The sequence below is a fragment of the Bombyx mori genome, chromosome 9, assembly GCF_030269925.1.
Source record: "Bombyx mori chromosome 9, ASM3026992v2".
Classification (NCBI taxonomy): domain Eukaryota; kingdom Metazoa; phylum Arthropoda; class Insecta; order Lepidoptera; family Bombycidae; genus Bombyx; species Bombyx mori.
In genome coordinates this window covers 16,360,149-16,372,063 of record NC_085115.1, presented here as the reverse complement: position 1 = coordinate 16,372,063, position 11,915 = coordinate 16,360,149, and the positions used below count along the sequence as shown (strand labels likewise).

The following is an 11,915-nucleotide window of genomic DNA, read 5'->3' as shown; positions in this document are numbered from 1 at the left end:
CCGTGAATTAAATGTTCAATTAAGGATGGTGATAATTGCATTAACGTTATCCGCAATAAAACGTTGACTCTCGCTACATTCGGAGGTACAACGACCGTACCTGGAATGATCACCTAAACTTACGTTCAATTGATGGAGATCTGGGTCAGATGGACAAAGAAAAATGTGGAGTAGAACCGAATACATTTTTCAATTAAAGTTTTTTGATATGGTTAGCAAACTCATAGCCTATGTGGTGTGAAGTCTTTATGAGAATTTCCACGTACCGCGACGGGAATTATTATGTCAGTCAATGTCACGAAGGACGTGGGAATGCTTTAGAAATTCAACACATATTCAAATAGTGTGTGTCCTTTAAGAGTATTATTAAACGGTAGGCAGCGGCTTGGCTCTGCCCGTGTTATTGCTAACGTCCATGAGCAACGGTAACCACTCAGCATCAGGTGGGCCGTATGCTCGTCTGCCTATAAGGCAATAAAAAAAAAGGTGCCTAAGGGATTGCTTTTTTAAATATTATATGTTCTAGTGTACTGTGATGGCCAACCAGCCCTTACTATTGGTAGGATGCACCTTAATCCCACAGAAGATCATTGGCACTGGCATTCAGGGTATGTCTGCGAAGCGCTCTAGCGTTCCAGTTTGTAGGGAGGAAGAGCCGTGGCCCAATACCATTGTGACTTTAAACTCAGGTCGGGGTTGATGGTGGCTTTTGCATTATGTTGTTTACTTACTCCGGTAATTACTTTATATTAGATAGTCCGTAAGTTCGTTTACCCACTTACGCCGTTAAAAAAATATATTTAAAGCTGTTTTTGACTTTTTTTAAAGGATGCGAGTTACATGTACAGGTAATTTTAATAAGACAGTAAATTCACATGCGTAAGACTGGTGTCCTATTCCAATTTAACCTCAAACTTATGTAGCGGCGCGAGGCCCATCGGGATGCCTTTAGATAATTTATGACAAATTATATTTTGTTAATCAATTGTATTCTAATGTATTTCATCATCAATCATGAATTTTTGAAAGCGCTTTTAGAGATAAACTCGAACCATTTTGAGCCCTATTAGTACCTAATAATAATGCGAAAATTGGACACAATTGTTGTCAATAAAACGACTCCATGCCACGCCGAATTCCTCGTGCGAGTCCTATTAACTAAATTGTAGCATTGACTCACGCGCCACCTGGCGGCACTCACCTAACAACCAATTGAGCACCATCTGCCAACCGCTACTATATCAGCTTTATTGGTGTCTTCAATTAAATTTAATGTTTTCTGGGTATTTCTATTGCGGAATGTCTCGTGTCATTGTTTTGATATGATATCTTTTTTTTTTCTAGATTAAAACATTTAGTTTTGATGTTCCGGTTAGGAATGAGGATCATAGAACAACAAAATGCTGTGAAGGCTAATTTAAGCACTGGTCTGGGCTGGATAATGTTCCCTCTAGTAAGTGGTAAATTTGAAGTAGTCGTGGCCTAAAAGATAAGACGTCAGGTGCATTCGTATCTAGCGATACAACGGTGTTCGAATCCCAGACGGGTACCAATTTTTCTGATGAAATACGTACTCAACAAATGTTCACGGTTGACCTCCACGGTGAAGGAATAACATCGTGTAATAAAAATCAAACCCGCAAAATTATAATTTGCGTAATTACTGGTGGTAGGACCTCTTGTGAGTCCGCACGGGTAGGTACCACCACCCCGCCTATTTCTGCCGTGAAGCAGTAATGCGTTTCGGTTTGAAGGGTGGGACAGCCGTTGTAACTATACTTGAGACCTTAGAACTTATATCTCAAGGTCGGTGGCGCATTTACGTTGTGGATGTCTGTGGGCTCCAGTAACCATTTCACACCATGTGGGCTGTGAGCTCGTCCACACACCTAAGCAAAAAAAACGCAAAGTTCTTTAGAAAATGTTATACATGTACTATTGTTTCTATACCAGCATTTTCACACTTACGCAAATACGTTTATAGAGACCGCGTAGAAGATGATAATTTCACTATATTCTTGGACAAATGAATTCTTGGCTCATCTTAGGGACATGGATGCTGACTACATTCATGATGACATTCAAACCTGAAGTGAAAATCTTGAATGTTGCATTCTGTACTGTTAAAAATTCTGAATATTGAATTTTAATATTATGTACGAATCTCATTAAGTATCGCTTTAGAAAATGGATGGATTAACAGGAAACATCATAAAACTCATGTATTTTTTCTAACCTGTCCCCTTCGTGGTCATTAAACCTGTCTGGAGAGTTGATTAACGTCAATTGGCCTTCCGATGCGGGCTTCGTGGAATACCCTGTTGACTCGAGAGTTAATGTTTTGTTGGTACGTACAATTAGGCAGCGTTTGACCGGAAGACTTGTGGCAGTAGCCATCATAGAACACAAGATATTTGACAGATGCCTGAATATCGCTAACGACATTTTCAGGATAAGCTCGCATATGCAAAAAAATAATAATCTAATATTTAAAAAAAAAACACATGCCCGCTGGGTTTCTTGCCAGTTCTTCTCAGGACGGAGGCTAGTTTTTGTGAATTGGCGGTAGTTCTTTTTGACGTTCAACAAGTATGTACTTTCATTTATGTTGAATAAAAAAAAGTGATTTGATTTGATATATACAAGTTCCGAACAACAACATTCGGACCGTCGGTCTATAGAGCAATATCACCCGCTCGGTGGAAGACCTTCCCTTCGTCGTTATCCCTACAGAGTTTATCACTATTGACGTATACGCGCACGCAACGTTAACTGTTGCACGCTTACTCGTCTCGCCTCCAGTGTCGCGTGCATCTTCGAGCTTCGTCCAAAAAGTGAACGGTAAAAATCAGCGCAGCACTTAGTCTGCAATTTCCGTGGGATTAGCGTGTAGGGTGTCCACGCGTCGTAGCCACGGGGGACAGAACAATGGGCCTCACGTGACGCACGGCGCGTGCCTCCGTGGGGAGGGGTAACGCAATATTTGTTCGTTGGCACACGGGTGACACGCGGCTGGCTATTGTATGTCACTGTTGGCAGAGGTTGGCAAGATTTGGGTATCTTCGTTTTTTATTGCTTTTTTTATTGCCCTTGTAGGCAGACAAGCATACGGCCCACCTGATGGTGAGTGGTTACCGTTGCCTATGGACGTCAGCAATGCCAGGAGCAGAGCCAAGCGACTGCCTACCGATAAATACTCTCCACAAGGCTTGTTTGAAGAAGGACATGTTATAGTTTCGTAGAACGTTGACCTACACGACGACCTGAGCCTCGAATCTATACAGAAATACATGAAGTCAGCGTCGGAACGGTACTTCGATAAGGCTATGCGTCATGATAATCGCCTTATCGTAGCCGCCGCTGACTACTCCCCGAATCCTGATCATGCAGGAGCCAGTCACCGTCGACGCCCTAGACACGTCCTTACGGATCCATCAGATCCAATAACCTTTGCACTAGACGCCTTCAGCTCTAGGAGCAGGCTTAGGGACCTCGGTAACCATACTCGTCGAACTCGACAAAGAGTTCGCCGTGCAACCTAACCCATGAATCAGCTCGCTGAGTTTCTCGCCGGATCTTCTCAGCGGGTCGCGATTCCGATCCGGTAGTACATTCATTCGCGAAGTAGCTACTCTTGAGTTGTTAGGTCTCCTTCGGAGGCGCTCGGGCAGCTGTTAGCAAATCCCACCCCTCCTGGCTGAGCCTTTGCTCGCCCACCTGTCCTGGTGAAACTGGAAAGGCCTCCGGGCCACCAGTAATACTTCAATCATAAAAAAAAAAAAAAAAAATATATATATATATATGTTATAGCACTCGGGAAACGCTGTGTAGGGGACAAACAGGAGTCTCAAATTGACAGGTGGGAAATTAAAATATATGATCCTTAACCCGTGCGGACTCGCAAATGGCTTGCCACCGAAAATTCCAAAAAATTTTTACAAATTCATTTCATTTATACGATTGAAGCTTTGGAGCAGCTAGGCAGATTCTGTTGTCTTACTCGTTAGTGGATACGAGAGAGAGAGAGAGAGAGAGACAGTAAACACAACAACGTGAACGCTACTACTCGTATATGTGATGATCATAATATACCTATGTCAAGATCTTCGAAGATTTATTTTGTTGTCAAAATAGGCAAGCCTGCATGTGTAGTTGGTATTTAGTGGCTGCCACTTCCCTAATGTATATTAACTATTATAGAAATGAAAAATGAATACAAAAGGATGTTTAAAATAATTTATTAATGATATTTTTTACAACATCATCATCATCATCATTATCCTGCCCTTCTCCCAGTCACCTGGGGTCGGCGCAACATGTTTTCTCCTTCCATACTCTTCTATCATATACCATTTCTTCGCTCACTCCCCTCCTACCCATATCGTCTTTCACACAATCCATCCATTTCTTCTTAGGTCTACCTCTTCCTCTAAATCCTTCCACATTCATAGTTAACACTCTCTTAACAACCTCATTTTCATTCCGTCTCATCACATGTCCATACCATCCCAAACGTGCACTCCTCAGCTTCTCTGTCACAGGTGCCACTTTCAGACTTCCTCTAACATATTCATTCCGTATTCTATCCATTCTCGTTACTCCACACATCCATCGCAACATTCGCATCTCTGCTGCATGCAATCGCCTTTCATCGATCATCGCCTTTCGATATTTTTTACAACAATTAACATTAAATAGCCATTGTAGACTTAACTCTAGACTTACAATTATTAGCTTTATTAGAAAAGTTATAAAAACAATTTTTAAACAAATGTTATTGCACACCATCACACTACAAACTCTTTTTTATAAAAAAATGCATTCAATTATTTTGCACTTTAATGATGTTATTGTTTTAAAGCAAATTTGGCCAAATCCGTTCTAATAGACGTATCGTCAGCTACAAAAATGTTTGCAACCCCTGTGAAAACGGTAATCCCTGCACATTGGGGTGCAACGATAAAAAGATAATACGAATCGCGCGCGCATCACAAAAAGCTCTAATGACGCACCTATAGAAGTCGGCTTATCGCGCCTGCGCACCGAGCTTTAGCTACAAACGAGCTTAATTAGAATACCTTAGGGTAGAACCGTGTGACAAAATAAACTTAACAGTAGGAGGTCTGAGCTTTTATTGGCAAAAGCTCTGAGCAGTCAATGTTCCGTGAATAATGGTTCTTGCAAGCCCTCGCTGTTTTCATGTGATGATATCTGTAAGGAAAACTTTGTTTTATATTTGATCTTTTTGTTTATTTCAGTAGGGCCAAGATCCAAATATGATTATCAGTTTATAGCCGAATATGATCTTTAGAAACACTATGACTAAACTATTTCTTAACTCCTGAAATTTACGATTTGGTCGCCATCTAATGAACAAGCAGCACGTGTCGTGCAGCTGGGCTTTAAGTCCGATTTGTGGGGCTTTTACTCGGCAAAAGAAATATAGGTTATATTCGCGATCTTTCTGTCCACTTAAATGCTGTAGAGGGCTATCTCAAAGGTCATCGCAAATAGAACTACCCACCTTGAGCCATTTGGACAAAGTCTCAACCTAGAACCAGATGATTTCGCGGGAGACAGAGCTGCAGGACCTGCCTGGCATACCACGAATACTGGTACCAAAATACTTATAATTGACACTGATTGAAGTTTGTTACTGTAGCCCTGAAAAAAAACCATAAAATACTACGTAGATGCTAGTAATAAAGTAGTATACTGAGGGCTCATTGACGGACTCTCACACCCCCCTCGCTCTTTACCAACCGGCTCTCATTGTTCCTGCAACCAATAAATCACAAATACTAGCACATGCCGCATGAGTTCAAATATATTTTTCGTTCTAACCATTGATAATAGTTTATGTTTTTATTTTGTTTCGGCGTCACTTAAGTGCTAAGTAAATACGAAAGCCCATAGAACCATATAACAACGTGAATTATATTAAACATTTACGTAAGTCTGAAAAGGGGTATTAAAACCCGGTCACCGCCCTCGTCGAACCCGTCGCTTGCGACGAAGGGCTCGACGAGCGAATTAACCCATAGACACAGCCCACTGAGTTTCTCGCCGGATCTTCTCAGTGGGTCGCGTTTCTAATCCGGTGGTAGATTCTGCGGAGCACTGCTCTTGCTAGGGCCAGTGTCAGAAACACTTCCGGTTTGAGCCCCGTGAGCTCACCTACATGCTAGGGTGAAGCTGAAATAGTCTCTCAAGGCTATCAGCATAGGTAGGGAAAAAATCGTATTAAAGCGAAGACTGTTCTACCTGACAGATTCACAGAAGCAATAAGCCCACCAGTGATACTAACTCGCTCGGGTCCACTCCAGGCTCTACTAGCAGAAGCGAAGCCCATATTTAACAAGTGCCTGTTGTCCATTCCTTTCTGAAAAGGAAGATTTAATGCTGATGTAACAATGATTTTTCAACTCTGAAACGCAGGTTTTTTTGTAATACTGTTAATCGTTAACTATTCCTTATTGTAAAACGCCACGGTGTTACATTTGATATTATTACTAAATTTTACTAGTTTATATTAGTTACCACGGTTTTGGGATGAACTTCTTTCCAAGTTGTTTCCTGAGCGCTACGACATTTCCTTCTTCAAATGAGGATTGAGGAGATTCCTTAGGAATGGACTTGGTTATGCTGATATTCATGAGCCACTGTAACTATTTACCGTTAAAAATAAATGTGATGACCGCCTATTTTGTGTATTCCAATCCCAGTATGAGCTGTAAGATACGAGAACACGTGAAAATATCATTACTTTATAGGGATGACATGTTTGTAATAGTAGATCGAAAGTAGGGAAATCTGTGTCTACATAATAAATAATATTTCCACTTCCCAGAAATCAATGTTTCACCACTCAGCCGATTGTGCTACAATTTGGTAAACTCGTTGTTGGCATTCAAGAGAAGATTCCTGTAGTAGTATCACAAGCAACAGGTAGGGCTCGAGTAGTTTCAATAACTTATGACTTACGAGAGCAGCGGCTTGACTCTGCCCCTGGGATTGCTGAAATACATGGGCGACAGTAACAACTCACCATCAGGCGATCCGTATCTTCGTCTACCTATAAGGGCAATAAAATAAAAACTTGATGCTTTCAAACAAATAGAGAGAGTCACAACAATGTGTGGCCCGGTATGTACTGCAATTGAACTTATAAATTTATAAGTTCCACTGACGAGACGTGATACCCTGGTACCTATCTTTAAAATGCACCGTGAATTCTATATATTTATATTAATTTATGGGGTTTTTGTATGGGGTAGAAGTTGAGGGTAGTGCGAAGGTGCGGTCGACTTGTTCATTCCATTGTGTAACGGTCGGATTCCGGTCAGAATAAGCTATTGTTGTCACCCTAACACGTGGACGTCATTGCACGTCAAAGGAGCTGGGACTATAGTGCGCTTGCATTTTTTTTGTATTTGAAAGCTGGGTTTAATGCTATTTGAAGTTGGAACTCAGCTTAATTCAACATAGTTCTGCTAGTTTTTTTTTTCTTTTTTTCTTAAATGGGTAGACGATCTCACAGACCTCCTGGTGATAAGTGGTTACTGGAGCCCATAGACATCTACAACGTAAATGCGCCACCCACCTTGAGATATCAGTTCTAAGGTCTATAATATAGTTACAACGGCTGCCCACCCTTCAAACCGAAACGTATTACTGCTTCACGCCAGAAATAGGCAGGGTGGTGGTGGTACCTACCCGCGCGGACTCACAAGAGGTCCTACCACCAGTATAATGTGTATTATTTGATGTACTTACTCCTTGCTTATCTGGATCGCGACCTGAAACAGATATTGGATTCCGAATCAAGATACTTCCATTCATCTATTCATGATTATCTATGGATATGGATTGGATGATTTTTTAACTTGGCTATGTAGTGTGAGCCTAGAATAGTATCACCCATCCAGACCCACCCAACCAGATATACAAGAGAACAAACAGCAGCGATATCTGTGTATCATATGAACGCACCATGATTACAAACTGGCGTTTACTACGTTGCTTGATCAGCCCGTATATTTAAGAATTTAGTGATAGATTAGCTGTTTTGCTGTTAATAGCTATAACAAGAGAAGAACAAATACGACTTTTCGCTCTTCAATACAGCTTCAGGTATTAACTTACTAAAGCATTCTCATCTTTCCAAACTTAGCTCTATTCTAATTGAAGACTTCGTGACCTAAAAAACAAATCGCCCCGAGCATTCGGGTCGAAGGATGCGACTGTGCCGGTGTTCGAATTCCAGAGGCAGATAACAATTTTCTTTCTAATGTAATAGGTACCCAACACGAGTACACGAATGACTTCTATGTTGAACGAATGACATCTTCAATTAATTAAAACATAATTTAAAATCAAACTCGTAAAACTACCTCAATTAAGCAAGTATATACATTGTAAATACCAAAATATAGACCAGTCTTTTTTAAATTGTGCGTTTACCAACGAACTCACACGAAGACGACTCATATTTACAAAGATAATCAGGTTACTGTAAACATAAAGAAAAATTAATCTATACCTACTTCAACAAATGCACCATAAATAACATTGTGTTCTACGTTGGCAGGTTAGGGTGACAATCTAATAAAACGTCCGGCACCCCGCCGGGACTGTCCGATTATGCGTCCATAACATCGTTACCCTACACTGATTAATATTATGACGCATATTTCTAGGACACTCGTGGCCGTTCACTGAAATTGAAAACGTAATGAAATTTCGTTCGTGTTATGAGAACAGCAGTGTTTTATCACACTTTACCCAGCAAGTAATTAAAAGATCGGGCTATTTTTACTGGTGGTAGGAGCTCTTGTGAGTCCGCGCGGGTAGGTACCACCGCCCTGCTTATTTCTGCCGCGAAGCAGTAATGTGTTTCAGTTTGAAGGGTAGGGCAGCCGTTGTAACTATACTGAGACCTTAGAACTTATATCTCAAGGTGCGTGGCGCATTTATGTTGTAGATGTCTATGGGCTCCAGTAACCACTTAACACCAGGTGGGCTCGTCCACCCATCTAAGCAATAAAAAAAAGTTTTTTTTTGATCCGATCGTTCAAATTATTGTCTGTAATCCAAAATGGATGTATAATTAATTAACTTGTCACAAACACGTCGAGAAGATCGTACTGATCTGATGTTGGAATACAAAAGTGGATCACTATGATGGTGAGTGGTTACCGTCGCTTATGGATGTTAGTAATTCCAGAGATTCAGCTAAGCCGCCGTCTACCGCTCAGTACCTTCCACAAACCTCGTTTGAAGAAAGACATGTCATAGCGCTCGGGAAACACCGTAGAGGGGAGCCCATTCCAAAGCCGGATGGTACGTGCAAGAAACTATCTCTGGAAACGCACTGTGGATGATTGGAGTGGTTCTAGGTAGAATGAACTCTATTCCGATGTCAGGTGGTGCGATGGTTAAAACGGGATTATATAGAACATATCAAACAAATCCTCAGAATACTCTCCATATAATACACGCCATGCCACCAGTGGGTCTGAATTGAGCTTAAAGACAGGCTTCAGCAGTAGAGAGTTGCTCGGCTATATCCCTTACTGATAACCCAGAGTGTTGTGTGAACGTATGCTCAACCTAATCCAAAACCAAAAATGTGTTTATAAAATATTTATTAAAAACTGAACAAAATATTCAGTAACATTTATACACATTGATTTTAAGGTGACATTGCTAATTAATCTAAGATCATTCGGTATATGGTATATTAATTGAAGACGCAAATAGTTTCAGCCAATTGTCGAACAACTTAATTCATAAAGTGAAACATGGAGATAGAAATTCAGTAAGTAAAGTAAATTTAAATAAAAAATAAAAATAAAATAAAAATCATTTAATTTAGACCATCTTAAGTCCATATGTTGTAAGTAGAGTAATACTTATAACTTATAAAATTAAAATTAAAATTAGCAAAATTATTAAAACATTTAATTCATAAATCTGCGTTGCTTTGAGGCACCAGGCACATGGGTATATATTTGAACCCAGTGTCTAAAAACAGCACATTCGGGTTTATTATTTGATCCATTGATTTTATTTGTCTTATTTTCTCATTTAGAAGGGTATTAATTATTAAAGTTAAGCATTTCAAATAACGTTCTGTTCTTTGAAAAATAATTGTATGCAGAAATTTACTATTTACCCACCGCCAAACAAGCCATTACTTTTGATTAGTGATGCGAAAACTATCGATGAAACCTCCCTGATTATAAAATCAACAAAAAATAGTTCTACAATTTACTAGGTATTTAGGGATGAGTATTTTTTAAGTTTATTTTTTCGTGCGATATAAATTAGTATGTTTGAAAAAATGTAGGCTGTAAGCAATCTGCTTAATTTCAATCTGTCATTCAATTCGATGTTTTTAAATAAATTAAGATTAATTCGTGGTGAAAATGTTAGAGTTGAAGAAGAGTAAGACAGGCAGAAGATCTCACAGTGACGTCTACTGGTTATTCAAGCTCATTACAGAAGATAGCAGCTTGGCTGAGCTACTAATATTGCTGATATCCATGAACGACGGTGATTACCATCGAGGTAGGTTTTTTTTATTAACTGGTTACCGGAGCCCATAGACATCTACAACGTAAATGCCGCCACCTACCTTGAGATATGAGTTCTAAGGTCTCAGTTTTAACAGAGCAACGGCTGCCCCCCCTTCAAAGCGAAACGTATTACTGCTTCACGGCAGAAATGTGGTGGTATCTACCTGCGCGGACTCACAAGACATCCTATCACCAGTAATTACGCTAATTATAATTTTGCGGGTTTGATTTTTATTACACGATGTTATTCCTTCACTGTGGAAGTCAATCGTGAACATTTGCTAAGTACGTATTTCATTGGAAAAATTTGTACTTGTCTGTGGGATTCGAATACCGATGCATCGTTACATACGAATGCACCGGCCGTCTTATCCTTTAGGCCACAACGACGGCTTTCTGCTCGTCTGCCAAAAAGACAACAAAACAAGAAATCATAAGTTAATTTTTTTTTGCTACCTAAGCTGAGAGCCTTGAGAGGCTATATCAGCGTAACCTTAAGTAGTAGGTAGGCTCACGGGGTTCAAACCTGACGACGCTGCTAACACGAACTCTGGCAAGAGCCGTGCTTCGCAGAATCTACCACCGGATCCGAAATGCGACCCACTGAGAAGGTCCGGAGAGAAACTCAGTGGGCTGTGTCGGAGGGTGATAAGTTAAAATAGCTATCTTAAACATCAGATCAGAACTCCTAAATGCTTCACTGCAGAAACACAAAATACCCATCCTAGACCAGAGCGTGGTTGAACATTTAAATTGTCTAACTACTTTTTATTTATTATTTTAGGATTTTAGGATACAATAACGTCACTAGTAGCCGGTAAAGGAGTGTGTCGACAGCAGACCGCTGTCAATTTTGCATAAAATCCTCGTTTGTCAGTACACTAATGCGGCAACCGTCATAGGCAGCTCCATCCGCCTCCCCCGCGTGACGCTTTGATATGACGTCGACGATTTGTTTCCAACTAAACCTTCACATATTTGAGTTCTTCGATCACATTGCCGGAAAGAGCGCTGACAATCTTGAAAAATTAATAGTAACTGGCAAAATTGCAGACAAAAGATCTCGTTTTTTTATATTGCCCTTGTAGGCATACGAGCATACGGCCCACCTGATGGTAAGTAGCCCATGTAAGTCGCCCTTGGACTTCAGAAATGCCAGGGGCAGAACCAAGCCGCTGCCTATCGTTAAGTACTCTCCACAAGCCTCGTTTGAAGAAAGATATGTCATAGCGCTCGGGAAATACCGTGGAGGGGAGCTCATTCCGGATAGTACGTGGTAAAAAAACCTCTGGAAGAGTAAAAAATATCTCTGGAATGTTGGTTGTTATGTTGCTA

General features: G+C 40.5%; 1 non-coding gene across 1 annotated transcript; it reads left to right on the top strand.

Moving 5' to 3' along the window:
• Positions 1-2,651: 2,651 nt before the first annotated feature.
• Positions 2,652-2,726, top strand: Mir2774c (microRNA mir-2774c). Its single transcript, NR_107443.1, has one exon. It is a non-coding gene; the product is annotated as a microRNA mir-2774c (primary transcript).
• The last annotated feature ends 9,189 nt before the right edge of the window (positions 2,727-11,915 follow it).